Raw genomic sequence first — 23,031 nt, 5'->3', positions numbered from 1 at the left:
ATGTGCTAACCACTCGGCCACAGGGTCCGGCTAGAGATATAACAGCACGCATTCATTATCTAGCTTACGTGTAGTTAATATCGCCAAGATTTGCATAAAAATCTGAAAAACACGAATGTCCTGTTATTTAATGCAAAATTTGCGTAAATATTTTTTCTTCGTTTTTCTTAGAATTTATGTTCTTATTTTAAAAAAAAACATTTTTTAAAACCAGATAAGAATTCTGAAACATATAAAGCTCTGGTCCTCGTTCTGGGTTTATTTGGATTTAACAGAACGGAAAATCAGGAGTTCGAAAGGTAAATATTGCGATCAAAGATACATCTATTCATTTTAATGCAGGTTAAGATTAAAAGGGGTGAGGAGGATCTTGAGTCACCCCAACCAGAAATAATCATCTCCCACCCACTGGATATGGAAACCACATTATTGAATATATTATACGATATAGAGAGTTAATAGATATAGACGTATAATAGAGTTACCGTTCAGTTCATTCTGTTTTTCAAGTCCCATAGCTACGCATAAAAATATCTTTAAACAATTTATGGTACATGTGTACCACATTCAATGCCTTTAAGAAGCCATGTATTTGGTATTTTCTCAGACATACGTATATAGGGCGTTGTATTAAAAAAGAAATAAAACTAAGTTGAGATGGTTCCCGATCAACTCGTAGGAAAAAGCATTTATTTGTTATGTAATTAGCTGTACCTAATGGCACTCTTCAAGCACTGAAAGTACTATTATTACATATACAAAACCGAAATTCTTCAGATCTCTGAGGAAGCAAGGAAAGCCATAAGGTCAAAAGTTTTGTTTTCAATCTTTCGTGGACAATTTGAAGAACCGGCCAAGATTTATTTTTGTATGTAGTGGTATTAAATGCAGATACATGCGTGTGTTTTAGAGTGACATGTCAATTTCTCTTTTATGTGAAAAGGTAAATTTTAATATAAGCAAAAGCATGTGTGCGTCACAGTTGAAGATTTTCGCATCTACAAAGAAAATCCAAAACACATTCCCAGCTCGCCGGCCTCCGTGGCGGAGGGGTTAGCGTAGCGCGCTATGACGCCAGAGGTCCCAGGTTCGAATCCCGATCTGGGCATGGGTGTTATTTGTGAGTATACATTCATTTCATCATATCATCACTCATCCTCATCTTCGCGATTAGCCAAAAGTGGCAGAAATGCGAAGTAAAATAAACCAAATAAATCAATCAAACATTCCCATCACATTCAAAGACCTTGTGAATCCAATCCAAAATCTACCAATAGAACATGCAGTGTCTCATTTATCACGTGCATTCATCTGACTAATGTAATTTTCTTACAGTTTGACTTTAGGGTTTACCTTAAAATGGGGTTATGTTTGTGTTGCATTCGATATCAAAATTAGATTTTAAGCAATTAGTGTCCAATTATAAGTATACCTAATACATAGGTAAAAATAATAAAATCGCAAATTGCACCCTGTTTAAATGTCTAGGAAAAATTTCATTTCACCTAGGAATGATATAGCGATGCGATGAGTCGACAATTGTCACAGCCTCATCTCGTCTGTGTGGTGAGGTCCTTCTCATGCTTGTTTGTGCTATATTTTTGTTTCGGTTCACACTCTGAAGTTATTAAAACTTATTATAGATTCAATTCATGCTCAGATAGGCTATTCGAGACTCTATTTTTTTTTTTAAAAAAAAAGGGCTTAATATGTAGGTTTAACTTTTCCAAACACCCCCTTACAAAGTTATGAAAAGTATGGGTGAGGTACAGGAGTACATTGTACCCCTTAAGTTGGTCTGTCGTGTCTCGTCTCGTTCGTGTAAGTATTTCGTTTCGGAAAAGTCCATTTTAAATATTCAAAAGAAAATCAACGCGACCACTTCTTTAGAATCGTGTACCCCCTTACGCAAAAGAACATTCGTCTGCAGTGTGACTTTCTGATAGCAAATCTGATTCAATCGTTCCGCACACATTTTAAACAATTTTCATCTCCTTAAAGAGATTTCCAAGAACACAATGTAGTAGAATAAGTTTGAATTTCTGTGGTAAGGAAGTTAACGCTTGTAAGTTATAAACAATATAACACTTTTTTTATTGGGCGAATTGGAAATATGTTCTTTTAACAGTAGCACCTTGCGTCTGCTGTCAAATTACCAAATATGGGGGTACAGGGGGGGTACAACTCGATTTACAGATTTAGGGGGGTACAGTACCCCCTTTCAAAAATTTGGATGGGTACAATGTACCCCTGTACCCCCCGTTCCTGCGCCACTGATTGACCCCTTGTGACTAATTTGTGTTGTGTTCAACGCATTATTATTGTGTCTGAGACAGCAGCGAGCGAAAACTACAGGATGCCTACGTGTTTCGTACCCGGCTGTAGATCTGGATATGACCGCTGTTCTTCAGGTAGTAGACATTCTTTTAGGCCACCTAAAGACAGTAATGGTCTCTCAAAATGGGAGAGTGCCATCCCTAGAAAAGATAAAAACTTAGTCATAATTGCTATGTGGGTGATATTCATTTTTCCACTGACCTTTTAGTGAAAGTGGATTCGTTCATAGTGGATGGCGAAACAGTAGAAATTCCACGACAAAGGTGGAAATTAAAACCAGAAGCTGTTCCTCATATATTTCCTAATCTGCTCAAATACCTCTCTAAGACAGTTAAGAAGCGAAAATCTCCTATGAAAAGGCAATCCTTGCGGACAGATGATAATGAAGTAAGTACTCGTCGCAATGTATCATTAAGCTTATTAGTAGAGGATGATTTGCTTCACACTGCGGATGCTAACAATACAATGGCATTGCTAAAGAAAAAAACTTAAGAATCAGAAACTCAATTTAATTAGAACGCAGACTAAACTAAACGTCGCACAGGCTAAAATAAATTTGCATGAAAAAGGCGTTAAAGATGCTAAATTAAAGACAACGGTCACACAGTCAAAACAGTTCGCGCTCTTAGCAAAAATAAAAAAAAAATGTAATTGATACAATCTTAAAGAAATGCCAACTGAAAAGTAAGACAGGAATGAGATACAGTTCTGAGTTTATACTGGATTCTCTTCTTTTAAAAATTAAGTACCCCAAGGGGTATAGACACTGTTTGCATCACGATTTGCTACCTTTGCCTTCTGAAGCTCACTTGAGAAAATTGGCGAAGGGTCTTAAATGTTATTATGGCGTAAATTTCCATGCCATCGACGCTATAACACATTTTTTTAGTGAAAAGAATGAAAATGAGCGTATCGGAATGCTAATTTTTGATTAAGTTAAACTTAGGGAAGCATGATTGATTTGGTGTTTATGTCCACTTTATGCACACTAAGGCTAATCGGGACTGGACCTACAGTTTTAAGTGGGATCCGAACCACTATGTTCCTCCACCGGGTATCGAACCCGGGACCCCTTGATTACAATGCGACGACGCTACCACTGCGCCATCGGGGAGGTCACTTAGGGAAGCAATTCAGTTTAACTCGAATTCCTTAAAAATAGACGGCTTTCTTGATTTGTTGATTTGGGAAATCTTACTTCAGACGAAAGCAAGAATCAATTAGCAAATCATGCTCTAGTTTTTATGTTTGTTCCTTTTCTGTATAATTGGATTCAACCCATAGCAGTGTATGCTAGCAGGAATGCCACCCCTGGTGACATTCTCACAAAAATACTTATCCAGGTAATCATATATTTGGAAAAAGCAGGGGTCAGAATTATTGGTTTTACATCTGACGGTAGCCAGTCTAACCAAAAGTTATGGAAATGCTTAGGAATTTCCGGAAACAGAAACAATCTTTAAGTGCTGACTCTAGTAGAAAGCTTTGGGCATTTTCAGACGCACCACATATATTTAAATGCATAAGGAATAACTTCCACGATAAAGTGCATGTGTACTATAATGGTGATATTGTTGATTATTCATTTTACAGAAAAGTGTATGAACATGATTCATCTACTGAATTTTCCGATATGAAAGCTTGCTACAAAGTGACCTCTGCTCATTTGGATCCTAATTCATTCCAACAAATGAATGTAAGACTCGCACTGCAGCTGTTCAGCAGATCTGTGGCTAATGGAATAGAATTTTATCGGAGTATTAATGCAGAGGGGTTAGAAGGCAGTGAAACAACTGAAAATTTCACAAGGGACCTAAACTGCCTGGTTGACGCATTAAATTCATTCACTCCTGCACAGGCACTATATAAAGGATCAGAAGCACATACAACTTTAATAAAAAGGAATGCTGTCCTTAGAGATAATCGAAAATCCTTCGCTTCAGAAAAAAACGCTAGAGTCCTCAAGAGTGACTTTAGAAAGTACTTTAGAAGTGTCCGAATATTTGTGGAAAAACAATTACAAGTACGTTTTGACAGGAATATTTAATCAAGATCCCCTAGAACGCCATTTTGGTATATTGCGGTCGTTCACTTGTGATGATCATCCCTCCACTGTGGATTTTCTGCACTTACATATTCTGCAATCAATTTACGTACCAGCAAAATTTGCTTTATTTTCGGGCGGAAACTGTGAATACAGGACTGAATCTCCTCTGTCGTCTTTTGTTAATCAAATGCAAACTCTGGCAAGAGCAACAGAAAATAAAAATCTTTCGGTGAAGAAGCAAGCTGAAAATAAAATAAGGGAAAAAATTTCCATTGTTGAAGATGAAATTCAAATACCGGACTGGGAAAACAACATACCGTACTTAAATGAACAAAGTGTTGGTAAAGAATACTTGGTGTATCATTTGGCAGGATACATAGTGCGATATATTTCAAAAGTGACGGATTGTAAACTGTGTACAACTTTTCTGCACGGGGAACCAACTAATGTACCTGCCTCACTTACGCTAATCCAAGACTATGGTTCGGGCAACGGCTGTAAATACCTTACCTATGGATCGAAAAGTGTTTATGATGTGCTGTTACGAGTGGAAGATGTTGTTGCAGAAAAATTATCATGTGCTAATAGTTTATGGGGTGATATATTTTTTGAGTGTTTGGACAATTTAAATATAATTGCTGTAAAAACTTCGCAATTAGGATGCTGTGAAGATCATGTGCTGCGTACGCTACCTAAACTCGTATTTCACTATCTGAAATGTCGATTTTTCTTCCGCACCAAGGAGATAAGAAAGGAATTAAGTGCCTCGAAGACAGCAAAATCATCTCGGAAATTCTCCAAACTATCCAGCTGCTGAGCTCTTCTCCAAACGTAAGTAACATGCATTTTTGTTTCTTATGTAGTTAGTTATGTAAGCAACGCGCCGTCTCAAACGTCACCACTGCCATCTAGGCGGTGGACCACGACAACTCAGGGAGTGCGCACACTATTCCTTCTATACGCTCTGCTTAAACTATACTGTATTAAGAGATTTTTTATAAAATAGAGTCCATAGGCTATCTGAGCATGAAATGGATCAAGAATGTGTTTTTAATAACTTCAGAGTGGAAACCGAAAGAAAAATAAACACAAACAAGAACGAAAAGGACCTCACCGCACATGAGACTAGATGAGGCTGTGACAATTCTAGACTCATCGCATCGGGATATCATTCCTAGGTGAAATTAATTTTTTCCTAGACATTTAAACAGGCTGCAATCTGCGATTTTATCAGACTTATTTTTACCTATGTATTAGGTATACTAATAATATAATTGGACATTAATTGCTTAAAATCTGATTTTGGTATCGAATGCAACACAAACACAACACCATTTTAAGTTAAACCCTAAAGTCAAACTGTAAGAAAATTGCATTAGTCGGATGAATGCACGAGATAAATGAGACACTGCAGGTTCTATTGGTAGATTTTGGATTGGATTCACAAAGTCATTAAGTGAGATGGGAATGTTTGATTGATATATTTGGTTTTTTTTACTTCGCATTTCTGCCACATTTAGCTAATCGCAAAGATGAGGATGAGTGATGATATGATGGAATTGATGGACACTCACAAATAACATCCATGCCCAGGCTGGGATTCGAACCCTAGACCCCTGGCGTCATAGCGCGCTATGCTAACCCCTCCGCCACGGAGGCCGGCGAGGCGGGAATGGTTTTGGATTTTCTTTGTATAGATTCACAAGTCTTTAACTGTGACGTGCATGCTTTTGTTTACATTAAAGTTTACCTTTTCACATAAACTAGAAATTGACATGTCACCCTAAAACACCCATGTATCTGTATTTAATACCACTCCATACGAAGAGAAGACTTGGCCGGCTCTTTATATTGTCCACTAAAGATTGATTGATTGAAAAAAAACTTTTGAGCGTATGGCTTTCCTTGCTTTCTCAGAGATCTGAAGGATTTAGGTTTTGTGTATGTAATTATAGTACTTTCAGTGCTTGAAGAGTGTCATTAGGTAAAGCTAAATATATAACAAATAAATGGTTTCGCAAATTTTTCACAAATATTTCAAAGTTAGACTTCTTACGAGTTGATCGGGAACCATCTCAACTGTTTTCTTTTCTTTTTTAATACAACGCTCTATAGATGTCTGAGAAAATACGAAATACATGGCTTCCAAAGGGCATTGGATGTGGTACACATCTGCCATAAATTGTTTAAAGATATTTTTATGCGTAGCTATGGGACTTTAATATTAGAATGAACTGAACTGAAGTGGAACTCTATGATATATTCAATAATGTGGTTTCCATATCCAGTGGGTGGGAGATGATTATTCCTGGTTGGGGTGACTCAAGATCCTCCTCACCCCCTTTAATCTCAACCTGCATTAAAATGAATAGATGCATCTTTGTTCGCAATTTTCACATTTCGAACTCCTGATTTTCCGTTCCGTTAAATCCAAATAAGCCCAAAACGAGGTCCAGAGCTTTATATGTTTCAGAATTGTTATCAGGTTTTAAAATCTATTTAAAAAAACAACAACATAAATTCTAAGAAAAACAAAGAAATAATGCAAATTTTGCATTAAATAACAGGACATTCGTGTGTGTTGTTCTAAAATAGAATGTTTCCCATGGCTTCACATTATACCTAGGAATCAAGGATGTATTTGGGGGGGATCCAAGGGGTCCCGGACCCACCCCCGAAAGACTTACCAAGTAGTAAAAGTAAATAATCGAAATATAATTGTTTAGCATTAGATATATAATCGATGATTATTTCCGCTGAACTTATTGGAAGGCAAGGATATTTGCTCATACGGCTTTGAAGGGTTCCAAATATTTATGCACGGTACTAATGATAATATCAATAAAATATTGATCAGCAACTTTACTTTTCGTTAATTGGATCTAACTCCTTTTTGTTATTCAATAAATATTCAATTATTTTTCTATTTGACATTAAATCCTTGCCAGGGCAGTTGTTTTTATGCAAATCTTGGCGATCTTAAGTACACGAAAGCTAGATAATGAGTACGTGCTGCTCTGTATATCTATTATTTTACTATCTTTTACCTATTCATGTAATAATAAAAATGCAACATTAATTAATTTACATATTTAATTAATATTTTAATTTAATTAAATATAATTATTCTAATTATTATTATTATTATTATTATTATTATTATTATTATTATTATTATTATTATTGCGACACTTTGTTGGACCCCCGAAATGTATTTCTACATACGTGCCTGCTAGGTATAGTAGTAGTAGGTGTGTGTGTGTGTGTGTGGGAGGCTGAATTTTGTACCCCCCGCCCCAAATGAGAAACGTTCCTGCGCCACTGGCTGCAAATATACAAAATGATGATTAGACCCATAATCCTGTATGCCATACCAGCTTGGAACAACATTGCTCCTACCAACCTCAATAAGCTGCAAGTAGTTCAAAATAAAGCTGCTAAACTCATCAGTGGTCGCTCTAGAAGAACGACCAACATGCAGAGACACGAAGACTTGGAACTTGAAACTTTACCAGATCTAATAGCAAGAGAAGTTCATAAATTCTGGAGAATGCTACCAACACATATCAACCCTACAGTTGGCGAGATAGGCAGACAGCCACTAGGAAGGGCCAACACCACGACACCTCACCCCGTCCATGGTAATACCCAAGACACTCACTACTTCAAGTCGGCCCTTCTAAGGACCACTACCACTGCAACGCGGATGTAAACTGCAAGCGACAGAGGCAGGAGTGATAGAAACCATATCAAGAAAAGTCCCACGCCAATAGTTAACTCTTCTCTTCTCATCACAAATAGAAGCCAAGCTCAATGCGACACTTCATACCAAAGCCGTCATTATTATTTCCTTCCATAACACCGTTTAAACGATAAATGTAATCAAATTATTTCATAGCATAATATTGCAGCGTGTATTTATTTCCAATTTGTCGGATTCTTATTAAATGTTTGAGTATTTAATTAAACAAAATTTGTAGGCATTTTGGATGACAATTCCAGTGTACTAATTGTGTCGAGGTCCTCCTCCGTGGCCGTGTGATCTAAGGCGCTGTGGTTTGGAATCCGTCTGCGGGACGGCATAGGTTCTGGGTCATTGGCCTGTGTATAGGACCGGTGACAACCCACCATCGTGAGGAAATTGGGGAGCTACGAGTGAGTAGCGTAACCCGGTCTCGGAAATCTCCTCTAACGGTTGAGGGTTCGACGAGCTGACCCCACGTCACTCCATTACTGGTTGAAAGTCTCCACACCTCCAGGTATAGCCCAGTAAATAAAGGGCTATAAATAAGGTCGAGCTCAAATAATTTATATAAAGCTAAAAATTTCAGTATTTGTTTTTCAAGTTATTTGGAATAACTTACTGAAAGTCGCGGAGAATCGCATGTGTGCGTCATTCTCAAAATGGCGGACAAAGATGGCGGCCAGTCGATATGAGTACATTTTTCAGGTTTAAATAGATGTAAATTCTTTAAAAGTGATTAGATCCAAAACTGTTACACTTAGAGTTAAAGTTAGGTGTTTTTAGAGTTCAAATAATTTTACACAAGTGAACTACGACTTATCATTTCCGAACGATGACCAAAAATTCCGAACTGTACTCATATCGACTGGCCGCCATCTTTGTCAGCCATTTTGAGGATGACGCACACATGCGATTCTCCGCGACTTTCAGTAAGTTATTCCAAATAACTTGAAAAACAAATACTGAAATTTTTAGCTTTATGTAAATTATTTGAGCTCACAACCCTTTATTTTCTGGGGTAGTATTGTGGGAGAGAGATTGGCAGTCGGGAGATAGGCCAAGGACCTTCGAGTGCTGTCGAGCCACGGGTTAATTTTTGTACATAATTGTGTCGAGACAAGTGTCCGTCTCGTCTCTAATTTCGAGATGCCAGCTTAATAAAGACATTTATTATTATTAATAATATTACCAAACCCTACGAGGCGAGAACGAGAGAGGCCCATGTAAAATAGTGACGAGACAGAGATTTTCTTGTTCGAGACTTACCATTTTCAAAAATCTACTTAAACTAACTTTACTGTAACTGTACCATGCGACTTCTTCAGACCTACCAAGCGGGCATTTAATTATTTATAAGTCATGTGTTTTGTTTCTAGTAATTTCAGCCATCAATTGTGAGTCTATGCCACATACACACCAGGGACGTATTTATAAATTTATTTCTGGGGGGGGGGGCGAACTAAGTGTCTCAGAAATAATAATAATAAATAATATAAACGTTTAAATTAAAATAATTATATTATAATTATATTGAATTAAAATAATTATAATTAACAAATATTAAATTAATATTGTGTTGCAATTATTACATTAATAGGTAAACAATGGTGTAAGAATAGAGATATAAAAGCATGTATTCATTATCTAAAGTGTAGTTTAGATCGCTAAAATTTGAATTAAAGCAACTGCCCTGGCAAGGAAATTAATGTCAAATAGATAAAGAATTGAATATTTAATAAATAGTAACAAGAAAGAATGTTAGAACCAGTTGACGAAAATTAAAGTTTCAGATTAATATCCTTGGTACCTCAGATTACAAATGGTACTGTCATTTAAGTTTGGCGGAAATAGATAACCCTCGATTATACAGCAAATGCTAAAGAAGTATATTTTCATTGTTTATGTTAGCACTTGGTAAGTCTTTCGGCGGGGGGGGGGGGGGGCTGGAACCTTGAGCTTCGCCCCTAAATACGAGTACATCCTTGACAGTGCGGTAGGATAGTTTAGTGTCAAGCGTCTCCCAAAAAAATAATTTTGTTGTTATGCAACAAAAGAGTCATTGTACTACGTCAGCTTTTGTTTATTAATATTAAATAGAATAATTATAAAAACTAAATATTTACTACCTTCAAATAAATTTAAACCAATAACCTTCGATTGTACAACAAATGTTAAACAACGCAAATTTTCAATATTGTACATGTTAAGTCTTTCGGGGGGGAGTCCGGACCCCCCTGGACCCCCCACCCTAAATACATCTTTGATGCACACATATGTACAGATAAAATTCCATTTTTAAAGGCTCGTAGCGGCGAAACAAGACGCGAAGCAGAAAAATAAATTTATTAAAAAGAGTTTTTTTTGTTTTTAATGACCTCCATATGCTGTGAAAGTTTGGCGGCTGTTTATATTACATATTTCGAGACTCGAGAGGAGCACGAGACCGACATTTAAAACTGGAGCGAGATGTGACCAAGATAGAAGCATGCATTTTCAACTCGAGATAAGATCGAGTTTTGTGTTAATATTCTAAATGGAGAAAAAATACATACCTTCGATTCAAATGTATACTCTACTAAAATGGAAATAGTATTTTTTCAGTACTTTAAAGAAAACCTATTTTATATTATAACATTTATAAAATATTTATTATATTTCCCTTAGTAGAAGTACTTGCACCTTCAACTATACAAGAGTAGCTCCTTGTGGGAGGGAGACTGGCAGTCGGGAGATAAGCCCACCAAGGCCCTTCCAGGGCTGTCGAACCACGGATTATTGTTACGAATTATTACTAGATTATTGATAAAGTTTCAAATTTCTTTACAAATATGCGTAAGAGATACGAGTTAAAGAAGTTCAATGTTACAATCACGATTTTGATATTGCATCGCACTAGAACGAGTAACCAGTGGCGTGCCCAAAGGGGGTTGATGGGGGTCATAATCCCTCCCTTTGGTCCCAGTATTTCTAAAAAAGAACGTCAAAGGCAGGAAAAGATGGGGAAGTGAGCACGGACTACTGGGTGGTAGTACCCCCTTTTTGTAAAATCCCGGACATGCCGCTGCGAGTAACATTGTTTAAAATAAAGAAAAATCATCTTCAGAATTGTCACTTGGGTGCGTTGTGAGCTGAATTACTTTTTGTTGGTATCTTGCCAACTTTAGTCTAGCAAAAAATCATTCTCCGTCACGAATCTCTATGACTATCTGTTTCCGTAGTGTAGTGGTTATCACGTGCGCCTCACACGCGCAAGGTCCCCGGTTCGATCCCGGGCGGAAACATGTTGGTTTTTTTCTCATCCATGGGAAAATCAAAGCCAAAATAGCGGATAATATCGTCGTATGAGAACCAGAGAAATGTAATCCCAAAAGTGCATTTTTCGTTGTTGTTTAAATAAATTACTCTGAAGAGCTCTCTTTGGAGTGAGATTGACATATCTCCACTTCTAATCCTTAGCAGTAAGGTGGAGTCGCCTATCTCCAATTTACTGACTGTTTTAAGACTGTGAGACATATTCCTAACAATACATTTATTTCCTTTGGGGGGGGGGAGAATCAAAAAAATCCTGTCTCCTTGTTACATCGCTCCCCAGGTGCCAGGAGGTTAACAAGTAAATTTTTGTATACTTGAATATTGGGGAGGGGGTAAGGTCCACCCTGTCTCCACCAAGTTACGCCTATGATCCTATTCACACATGTGCAAATACATTTGATATGTTTTGTGCAACAGAGAACTGAAAGAAAGACTCTTCCTCCTCCTGCCGTTGTCAGTTATATTTTTGCTGTTCTCGTTCCGGAACGAAATGACCAGAAGTGAGTAGTTAAAAGAAAGAAAAGATTTTTTCAATTATTCTTCTTTGAGAAGCGTGCCATATCGTTCCACTCCAATGCGAAGCAACATTGAGTTCAGTGCTTGCTTAAAAGCCTCGAAACCAGACGCCCTATCTCAACCCCTTGCACAAGCTGCCTAGATTGAATCTTCCTGTTTTGTGACATGAACTGCCATGTCTGAGACTGAGCTACAAAAAGCTCTCACTCTCTCTCTCTCTCTCTCTCTCTCTCTCTCTCTCTCTGCGTGGAGGGATTCGGTTCCATTTCTGAACTAGAATATCGCGGTCTAGACGTCTGCGAAAGAGACTGGTAACTGCAAGGAAGTTGTTTTGAAAGAAAACTTATCTTCATATCGCCAGTGAGATAACTGAAAGTGAATCAGGGTGATAGTGAGTTTTCTTCATTCGTGTCGTAGACAGAATTTAAGGTAAGATTTCTTTAAGTTCCTTTCAATCAATGAAGCAAAGAAATATATTTAAATAACCATTTATCATTGTATAAATCTTCCTCATATCGACCTTGATGTTCTATCGTTATAATTTCATAGACGTTTCTCTTGAATTTACGCTCTTTGCAGAGTGAGGTGTATAAATATTACGATGAAGATTGCCAAAAGTATATATTTTAATATCATTAATTGCAGAAGAAATGAAATTCCTTACTTATCATATTCTAAATTACAAATGATTGCGTCAGAATTGTTCGCGCTTTACTTGGAGTTGCAAAACTAGTTTTTTGTAGGTTATAGTTTTATTCTTGCATGTAAGGTTTGAAAAAATCTTTATACGAGTAGTGGTGCTTCCTTTGGGATTTATGGTGCTTTTTACGTTATGCAAATGTTGTGAATTGCAAAAATACATTGCAGATGTAAATAAAGGTTAAGTGATAGAAAAGGTTCAACATCCTTTACATCGTCAAACAAAAGAGGAAATTATACATGTATATTAAAATACATAAATAAATATCTCTCTTTTACACAATCTGGCGTTCAGAATTTGAAATATGGGTGCGAATGGTGAGCTTTTCGGAAGACACTCAAATGTTCACTTCGAAATTGTACTGCACGCCAACGAGGCCCTGGCGCCTGCCACAGACAGTATGATTCTCAGTGATATCTTGTGTTTTTGTAGCTTGCTGATTTTAGACATTATTTTAAAGCCAGGCAGACCTGTTCGCGTAGGACATGACGGGTGCAAAATAGCCTGAGTGGTCGTGCGCGTAAAATTATTTCAACCGATTCAGAATTGGGATGGAAGTAACAAGTGTTCTCGGGCTACCAGTCAGGTTAAATCGGCGTTAGCTTCCAACGTTTTGAGCTCATACATTGCTCTCATCATCAGGGAATATAGAATTTGAGACCAATGTAGGGTTAAATATATGACTACGATGGGGCGGAGCTTGGACGATTATGATTTGGTGTTTTAAGTCCACTTTATGCACAGCAAGGCTAATCGGGACTGGACCTATAGTTTGGGATCCGAACCACCATGTGCCTCCACCAGGTATCGAACCCGGGACCCCATAATTACAAGGCGACGACGCTACCACTGCCCCATCGGGGAGGCCTGGGAGCTTGGACGAGATCGAGAATACAGTAGGTCTCGGTTTTTACACATATGTATCTCGGTCTCGTTCTCGTCTCTATTTTTGGAATACCGTCTCGTTCTCGGTACCATCTTTAATCAAGAATTACAAGAAACGCTAACCGATCGGTGGATAGATAGCTTGTGCGTAAGATGTAAGAATGAAATCTATCTGTGACATTTTGCTTGCTATCAAAAGTTTCTTGACATTTTCCTTACGCTAATGAATGGTGTTCAGGATGGGATAAAAAAAAACACTGTCGATTTCCAGCAAGTTGGTGCACCACCCCATTTCGCCAGAATCGTTAGGGACTACCTCACTGACACCATCCCCGATAGGTGGAACGGCCGTGGCTCACCAAGTCTTTGGGCGGCTCGCTCTCATATCTGACTCCACTAGACTTTTCCCAGGGGTTTCATTAAGTCTATGGTGTACCAAGTAAATATCAACACCATAGAACTGTTACGCGCTAACTAACAAAATTGATCAAAACTGGACTGAGCAACGCAACAACGCAGAATCGTTCCCCGTGACACCAGTCACGCGGATTAAACATCACATGAATTATAATACGGTCAGGATAAGTGCCTACAGTCGGAGTTACCAAGAATAAACCTAGGAGGATTTGATTCATGCACCTGAAATGACGTGACATAATACTACGGTGGTTCAGAATATACAGGGTGGTCCAAAAGTGTGGAAACACCTGAATAAAAATTGAATGGCATGATATTTCCAAAAACTAACATTGCAGGTTTGTAATAGGGGTGGGTGAAAATGTTATAGGTCATATGACGATGACGGCCGCCATCTTGAAATCCGGCATCTTGAATGCAACTTTAAAAGTTCAAATGGAAACTATGTCGTGTAATACCTCATTTCAATAGGAAATTTTCTCACGAGTTCAACGGTGTGCATAATTTTGCTCTAGCACCAACAGGGACGAAGTTATTAACGTTTTTATGCTTGCTTTATCGTTGCAGGTGACGTAACACAGCATGGGTCTCACGCAGGCAGAACGCATTGAGATCGTGTTGATCTCAGGCGAACAAAGCACGAGGGCGATTGCAGACGATTATAACCACCGTCGCCCATATAGGGTCCCCATCCATTATGGTACCGTCAGTGAAGTGCTTGCAAAATTTCGTGAAACCGGGACTGTGGCTGACAAACCAAAATCACGATGGCGTCCCTCCTCATTACGGAAATTGTGTTCGTAATTAACACGTTCCACAGTTAAAGCCAGTCTTGATACCCATTCGTGCAAAACCCTGCGTAAAGTGTCTGCAGTAATGCTGGCACATGCGTCAATGATGCCTTGCTTAAAGTGAACAATATCTCGAATTTTCTCGGAGTAAACGATGGCCTTGACATGTCCTCACAGGTAGAAATCCAGCGGAGTGAGGTCTGGGGAACGTGGTGGCCACTCCACAGCACCTCGTCGTCCAATCCAAGTGTTGGGAAACTGCACATCCAGGTACTGACGAACACAATTTCCGTAATGAGGAGGGACGCCATCGTGATTTTGGTTTGTCAGCCACAGTCCCGGTTTCACGAAATTTTGCAAGCACTTTACTGACGGTACCATAATGGATGGGGACCCTATATGGGTGACGGTGGTTATAATCGTCTGCAATCGCCCTCGTGCTTCGTTCGCCTGAGATCAACACGATCTCAATGCGTTCTGCCTGCGTGAGACCCATGCTGTGTTACGTCACCTGCAACGATAAAGCAAGCATAAAAACGTTAATAACTTCGTCCCTGTTGGTGCTAGAGCAAAATTATGCACACCGTTGACCTCGTGAGAAAATTTCCTATTGAAATGAGGTATTACACGACATGGTTTCCATTTGAACTTTTAAAGTTGCATTCAAGATGCCGGATTTCAAGATGGCGGCCGTCATCGTCATATGCCCTATAACATTTTCCCCCACCCCTATTACAAACCTGCAATGTTAGTTTTTGGAAATATCATGCCATTCAATTTCTATTCAGGTGTTTCCTCACTTTTGGACCACCCTGTACACATATATTAAAGCACAGATAAACAAACAGTACATCTTGCCCTCATTCTCTCTCTCTCTCATTCATACACACATTCCATGGCATATTGCGACAATATGACAATTACAAAGGTTAGATTAATTAATACTTTGACTATACTCATGCTATTTCTTGGCTGCATCGCCGTTTACAATTTACCGTTTATGGTTTTAAGTACTATAACGTGAATAATTGTTCATTGCGCGAACCCCTTTTATCTTTTTTTCTGAAGGTATAAATATATTTCAATGAACTATTGTTTGCTGTTAACATAAACTCTGATCTGTAACATTGATTACTCCGCCGGAATTACGATGGCTAGGGATGCCATAGCACTGATTTAAGTTATGCAATGATTTGATTTACGCAGATTCGCGGTAGATTGGCGTCATCTCTCTCACACACGCACATGGTTGGATCTTACCTTCGCTGCATTCCCTCTGACTAGAGGCCAGCATAGTTTGCCTTTTACCTACCCACTGCCCGCTTGCACGCGATAACAGGTTTACCTGCTCGCCTGCCCACGGCAACGAGTCGACTTGCGTCTTTACCCGGGTTCTTGGTCTTCAAGGCGCTCTGCGCTTACAAGGTACCTGGGCATTCAACAAGACCCGGGCGCCTGCAAAACCTGCTGGAAGGAAACAGCCCTCCGGCAGCGTGTCGCTCCAGGTGTTTCATCACCACGTGGACGGCTGCAGCCAGTGTTGCCTACTCACGCAGCTACTAAATCCTACGAAGTCCTAGGAGGAGCTTCTTCTCCAAGGAGAATTTATATACTTAGCGATTTCAGTTCAGCGTAAGCAGTTTTTATCTTATTGCCAGGAAATGCACGCAATATTACAGTTTCATTTATCTAAATGAATGATCGAGCAAACAAAAATCTCCTCACTGAAAACTAATTGTTTTTCTTTGCATGGTGCCTTAACCAGGCACGCAGTGGCGCAACCAGAGGGGGCAGGGTGCAATGCTCACAACCTTGGACGGAAATTGTCTAGCGGAGGGGTCAGGGTGGGGGTCAAACATTAAAGTACAAGTCTCATCAAGTTCAAGCAAAGGGGTAGCGGGAGTCGGCCCTGAGCGCCGAACGATCTAAGTGAGAAAAGTTTTAAAACAGAGAATGCTATGCCGGCCCGTGATATTATTTGCTATTAATGTTGGTTTGTTACGAGTTGGATGAATTAATTATGTAATACGTCGCTCCATGTGAAAATAAAATATTGTAGATGGAAATTTTACATGCCATATGTATATACATTCGGAATGCATTTATCATGCACTTTCTTTCTTTCAAAAATAGTTTGTGTGCTTGTTTTCTATTATTAGCTAATGTGAAATTGACGTGTTGAAAAAATATTTCTAATCCTCTGTTTTAACACAAATGCGTGAGAACCGACTTCTACCCCCTTTTTGCGTGATTTATGAGGATAATAATGCCTTTCATGCTACTTTATTACTATTATTGTGATTGTTGTTGTTGTTACGTTTATCCAAGTACTTGCCCCCCCCCCCCCAAACGAGGGTAACGGCAATGCCCCTGGCTGGCTACGGCCCTGGTGTTCGCAGTAGAACAGTGTGTTGTTTGACTCGCGACCTCAGCGTCGAACGTGACATGTTTCAGTCCTGCCCTATATCACTATATATACGTATATTGGTTATTTACGACATATACTTATGGATCCTGTGCCACGGAAAACCTATTTCAATGTGTGTGTGTGTGGGGGGGGGGTAGCAACATTCGTAAATCTCATTTCATTGGTGATGTGGCTTACGAAGCTTTGAGTTCCCTTTTTTAAGTAGTGAAAATCTATTGCAGTTGGCAACACTGGAGAACGGTGTGGGCCCGGTGCAGTTTCTACTCGAAGCAACTACGTCATGCAGAGGGAGGGGTCTGCAGTTGATGGAAAGAACGAACTGAGACCTACTAGGTATCGTAAGACTGCGGGTACCCGGCGGGTCTACAATGCCTGACAGGAACGATCTGGGCAGGTTGGCATACAAGCTGCTCAAGCGAGGATGTTGCGCAGGTTGCATGGCATTTCAGGAGCGATGTCTCGCGAACGGGTCTGCTCCAGGTCTTGTGCAGGCCTCTGCCTCTGACCTGGGTTGGGTGAAAGTGGTCTTAGTGTTCTGGAAGACGTCCGCACTCCAGTGTTGCACTTCGCGGTTATCCTGGTTGGCGAAAGTGGATCAGTCGGCAGCTCCATCTGGCATCATCGGATCCTGGCTTCACTCGTTCACTTCGCAGGGACGTTCAGGACGGTACACGTACACTGTCGACTCCATACGACAACTTGCGCAGTAATAGGTCAGTTCTTCGCGGTCACTCGTAAGTACAGATACGTGGCTTGGGCGATGAGGCGAACATACGCGATGAGCCATTCGCGGTTTCACATGGATATCAAATGTTATTAACTTTTACTACTTAGGACGTTGTTTCGGACGATTGACACAGGTGGACGTGTCTTGCGTTATTCTCACATAACCACACGTATGTGCACGGATGCGTTGACGGCGAGGGGGAAAACGACCCCCTGGTTCTACTCTGCTCTACTCCATGGCTCTAAAACACTCACTCGAGGAAAAACAAGTCCAGACCACGGGTCTGATTGCGACTCGCAGCTAGGTCGCGCGTAGCTCACACTCCGGTGGCGATTCTAGGCAAAACTGTGTCTCGCTATTCCAAATCATCCCTTTTATTCCAGATTTGAACGAGGTGACGCTCTAGTCTCTGTGATCATGATACGGTCTAGGATTTAAGCGTATGGCTACAAGGCATGGTCTTCACGGCAAGAAGAAGATACATCATAAGCAGATGTATTCTGTGTATATTCTGGCTATATCATGGGTTCAATGTATTTGAATGTTTCGGACATAACGTCCAGTTTATATTAAATATGTTAATTGTTCACCGTCTGGTTTTTATCTTGTGCAACTTATATTAATCTACATTACTATGTCCTTCACTCCGAAACTATCAACTTGGCGCTGCGGACAGTGAATAGAAAATTTGTAGAATTATAATCGTATCGTCAGGATGACTTTATGACTTTATCGGCACGGGATTATAACAAGTAAGATTTCTGTAGCAAATCAACAAGACGGTCTTACATGTAACGTTTAAGTTTGCTAATTTTCTACATGCAAGTTTCAGTTACACATCGTAACTTTTATATTTTCCTGTTATTTCTATCAGTTAACGTAATTTGACGTTTCAACAACATGGCTCTCAACATTACATTCAGCGAATTTGCTGAAGAAAATGAAGATATCGAGAGTTATTTCATGCGTTTTGATCAACTCTGCCTTGCCCAGAATGTGGCAAATGAAAGAAAAGCAGCAGTTCTATTAGCAGTCATTGGTCCTAAGGCATTCCAAGTACTTCGCAATATTACGGCTCCTAAAATGCCATATAATTTAACATATGCTGTCATTCACGACAAAATGGTTCAGCACTTCAGGCCCAAAACCAACAAGTTTACAGAGAGGTTCAAGTTTCGAAATTGTATTCAGTCTCAAGGAGAATCAGTTACTCAATTCGTAGTGAGAACCAAACAACAAGCAGCCAAATGTGCGTATGAGCAGTATTTAGATGAGGCCTTGTTGAACAATTCCTTGTTGGTGTACAGTCAGACAGTACTCGAAAACGATTATTATCTGAAAGTGATCTTTCCTTTGCTAAATGTCAAGAAATTGCTTTGCATTGTGAGTTATTAGAACGAGAAGTGAAATTATTCTGGAATAAGTACAATGCAAATTCTGTGACTTTTGCCACCAACTCAAGAAATTTGACGCAGATGATTCCAGATCACCACACAGGCCCTTCGACGAGTCCACGCCCGGGCGAAATGAAGCAGAACAGCCGCAATCAACTTCAGAAATCAACAGATACCAGGCAAAATTCACACTTCCAGTGCGGTAACTGCACAAAGAATCACCCACAAGGTCTATGTCCGGCAAGAAATGCAACCTGTAGCTACTGCAAACGACAAGGCCATTGGAATATACGATGCAGAAAGAAGCTGAAAGATAGAGCCGTGAATAGAACGTCCAGTTCAACCTCACGGAGCACAACATCCGATGAGTTGTCTACGTTCAGCTTCAACCATCTTAACACTGATGCGCTCAGTCATCATTCCACACTGGTTACTTCTACTCAACACATTTTGGAGCAACAATTCAGTTCGGATAGCTTCATAATAAATCTCGAAATCAATAAGTGTATTGTTAAATGTGAAATAGATACTGGGTCCGCTGTTACTCTTTTCAACGAGAAGTATTTTGACCAGTTGTTTCCACACTATGTTAAATCTAATTCCAGCCTACGATTACGAGGTGTAAACGAAGGATATGTACGTGTTACAGCACAAACATCCGTCAAACTATACTTAGACAATAAGGATTATACTTTACCTGTCTTTCTCTGCCAGCAGAAACATTTATATCCATTGATCGGTCGTATGTGGTTGGACATTATTCAACCATCTTGGAGGCGATTATTAGTTACAGCCAGTGTTCTTTCAACTAACACAGTACAAGGTACTATTACTAGCGCTGGTGCCGACGACCTAAGGCGAGAAATTTCTTCTAGATACGAGAAAATCTTTGATGGTGATTTATCCAAGCCCGTTACACCTTATTTGGTCGATATACCACTGAGATCCAACTCTGCACCGATATTTCGTAGACATTACGAAGTTCCTTACGGTATTCGAGACCGTGTTCAGGATTCTATTCAAAATCTAGTGAAAGTAGGGTTATGGGAACCTGTCGAATATTCTGATTGGGCCTCACCACTTGTCGTTGTTACCAAGAAAGATGGCTCACTTCGTCTCTGCACTGACTTCTCAGGAACGGTGAATACAATGACTGAAAACGTCAAGTTTCCCATTGCTAGAGTCGAGGATATTTTCTCTAAGTTGGCCAGGTGTAAATACTTTACGGTAATTGACCTTCAAATGGCTTACGGACAGTTGGAACTTTCTGAAGCTGCAAAACGCGTCACTGTCGTCAACACACCTTGGGGATTATATAAACCTCACAGACTACCTTTTGGCATAAACATAAGTGGAGATCTGTTTCAAATGGTCCTAGCGAAGATCCTAGATGACATTCCCGGAGTTTCCTTCTACTTTGATGACGTCATCGTCGGAGGTGAAACATTGCAAGAATGCTTCACACGCACGTGTGATGTCCTGAATCGTCTGGCCAAACACAATGTCAAAGCGAGCGCCAGCAAAAGCCAATTCCTAACCTCATCTATCGAGTACCTAGGATACAAGATTGACGTCACTGGTATACGGCCGTCAGACAAGAACTTGGAGGCCGTCCTAAATTCTCCACCACCTCAAGACAAATCACAATTACATTCCTTCATCGGGATGATCAACTTTCATCGGAAGTTTGTACCGAACTTAGCTTCGAAACTTCACTTTTTGCTTTCTTTACTCAAGAAAAACGTCTCTTGGAACTGGGACGATAACTGTCAACACGAGTTCGACCGCATCATGGCGGAACTTCGACAGGTAAATCCTATTGTGCCTTTCGACCCAACAAAGCCAGTTGTACTTATCACTTATGGCTCTCCTTTCGGCTGTGGCGCACAATTGTGTCATCGAGTTGAAAGCGGTCTACAGACCATCGCCTGCTCTTCTACCACCTTCAGTGAGACGGAGCGGAGATACTCCCAGGTAGAGAGAGAAGCTCTAGCCATAGTTCACGGAATCAAGCGATTTCACAAATTTTTACTCGGATCTAAGTTCGAGATTGTTACAGACGCACGTGCTGTAAAGTTTATATTTTCTCCAGATCGAGCCATTTCAAAACATTCATCCAATAGATTGATGAGATGGGCTCTACTTTTATCTTCATACCGATATAATATAATTCATTCCAGCAAGGTAGAAGTAGCTGACATGTTAAGCAGGTTGCCTACGCAAGCACGTGACACAATACCAGCTGGAGAAGAAGAACTTCATGCATATTTCGGGTCCATTGAAGACGCTGTAACTCCTCTTTCTCGAGACGCAATACAGAACGCCACTTCAGAAGACCCACTGCTCTCATTAGTTGTCTCCTGTGTAGTAAATGGTTGGCCAGATCAACACGACACGTCTACCGAACGGAAGAAGCTCGCACCTTTCTTCGAAAGAAGAGCTCACCTAACGTACGAGCAGGGAACGCTCATGTGGTCGGGTAGACTTATCATTCCCACAGTTAAACGGAATGAAGTTCTTAGAGCTTTACACGATGGACACATAGGTTCAACTCGTATGAAAGAGTTGTGTCTTTCCAGATTTTGGTGGCCAGGCATGTCAACAGAGATTACGGATTTTGTAGCGAGCTGCAATACATGCCGAGCTAATGCTCCTAAGGTCCGCAACGGACCCTATTCTTCATGGCCTCTCGCTTCGTACGTGAACGAGAGATGGCATATAGACCATTTTTTCTTTACAGGGCGTAAGTTCCTACTGATAGTAGACGCCTTCAGCAAGTGGACAGAAGTATGGCCTGTACACACATTGGACACAAAGGAAACTATCCGCTGGCTTATGCAATCTTGCGCCACGCTAGGGATACCAAATACTATCGTATCCGACAACGGCCCAACGTTCACTTCTCTCGAATTTCGTAACTTTTGCCTTAAGAATGGTATCAAACATGTTACTTCACCGCCTTATCACAGCCCTAGCAACGGCTTAGCCGAACGATACGTTCGTACTGTCAAAACCGCTCTTGTCAAGCTTATAACTGACAAACCCAATCTGAGCACGCTTGAACTTGATATGGGGATCGCCAACCTTCTTTTCATCCTTCGGAACACGCGACTGGGTGGAAAACGAAGCCTGCCAGCACTTTCGGTCTTGAAACACCGACCCAGATTTTGGTGGGAACCAAACTATCTGCCTCTGTCGAGTGAATCTCCGTTCAAGCCGAGGAAGTCAGCAAAGTTTCAGAACGATTCTTCATCGAGATATGGTACTTTCGCCATCAACTCAGCAGTTTGGGTTCAATCACCTAAGCACGGTACTCCAAATTATATCCCAGGAGTTGTCATTCGTCGAATTGGGGATAGCATCCTCTACGAGATAATGTTGGAAGATGGAATAAAACGAGTGGTACATCCCAGGTGGTTGAAGAGACGTGTTTCACGTGACACTGCAGATGACGACGACTTCAACGTTACAATACCAAATAGAAATTCAGCCAACCCCGGTGGAACAGTACCAGAACCTACCCCAGGCAGAGCCGGATACCCAGGACCAGGTCCTAGCACACCTCACTCGTCTCCGAGAAGGTCTACCAGGATTCGCCACCCACCAGATCGATACGGTCATCAGCATACCTGATTTTTTTTTAATGGGACACCTGGAGGGATGATACGGTCTAGGATTTAAGCGTATGGCTACAAGGCATGGTCTTCACGGCCAGAAGAAGATACATCATAA

General features: G+C 40.3%; 1 protein-coding gene and 1 non-coding gene across 3 annotated transcripts in view; both read left to right on the top strand.

The window, feature by feature from the left end:
• LOC145988531 (methyl farnesoate epoxidase-like) overlaps positions 1 to 23,031 on the top strand; it is a 79,260-nt gene that overhangs the window by 6,012 nt on the left and 50,217 nt on the right. Inside the window, exon 1 of one of the 2 annotated variants that reach the window (XM_083123434.1) lies at positions 12,221 to 12,386. The exons of the other annotated variant lie outside the window; for it this stretch is intronic. The gene's annotated coding sequence lies outside the window, so the exon portion shown is untranslated. Of the gene's footprint in view, positions 1 to 12,220; positions 12,387 to 23,031 lie in introns of those variants that run through there. 2 annotated transcript variants of the gene reach the window in all.
• TRNAV-CAC (transfer RNA valine (anticodon CAC)) lies at positions 11,338 to 11,410 on the top strand. Its single transcript has one exon. It is a non-coding gene; the product is annotated as a tRNA-Val (tRNA).

Source organism: Lepisma saccharinum, chromosome 6, assembly GCF_977018435.1.
Source record: "Lepisma saccharinum chromosome 6, izLepSacc3.1, whole genome shotgun sequence".
NCBI lineage: Eukaryota > Metazoa > Arthropoda > Insecta > Zygentoma > Lepismatidae > Lepisma > Lepisma saccharinum.
The sequence above is the reverse complement of the archived record's forward strand: the minus strand, read 5'-3'. Positions and strand labels throughout refer to the sequence as shown.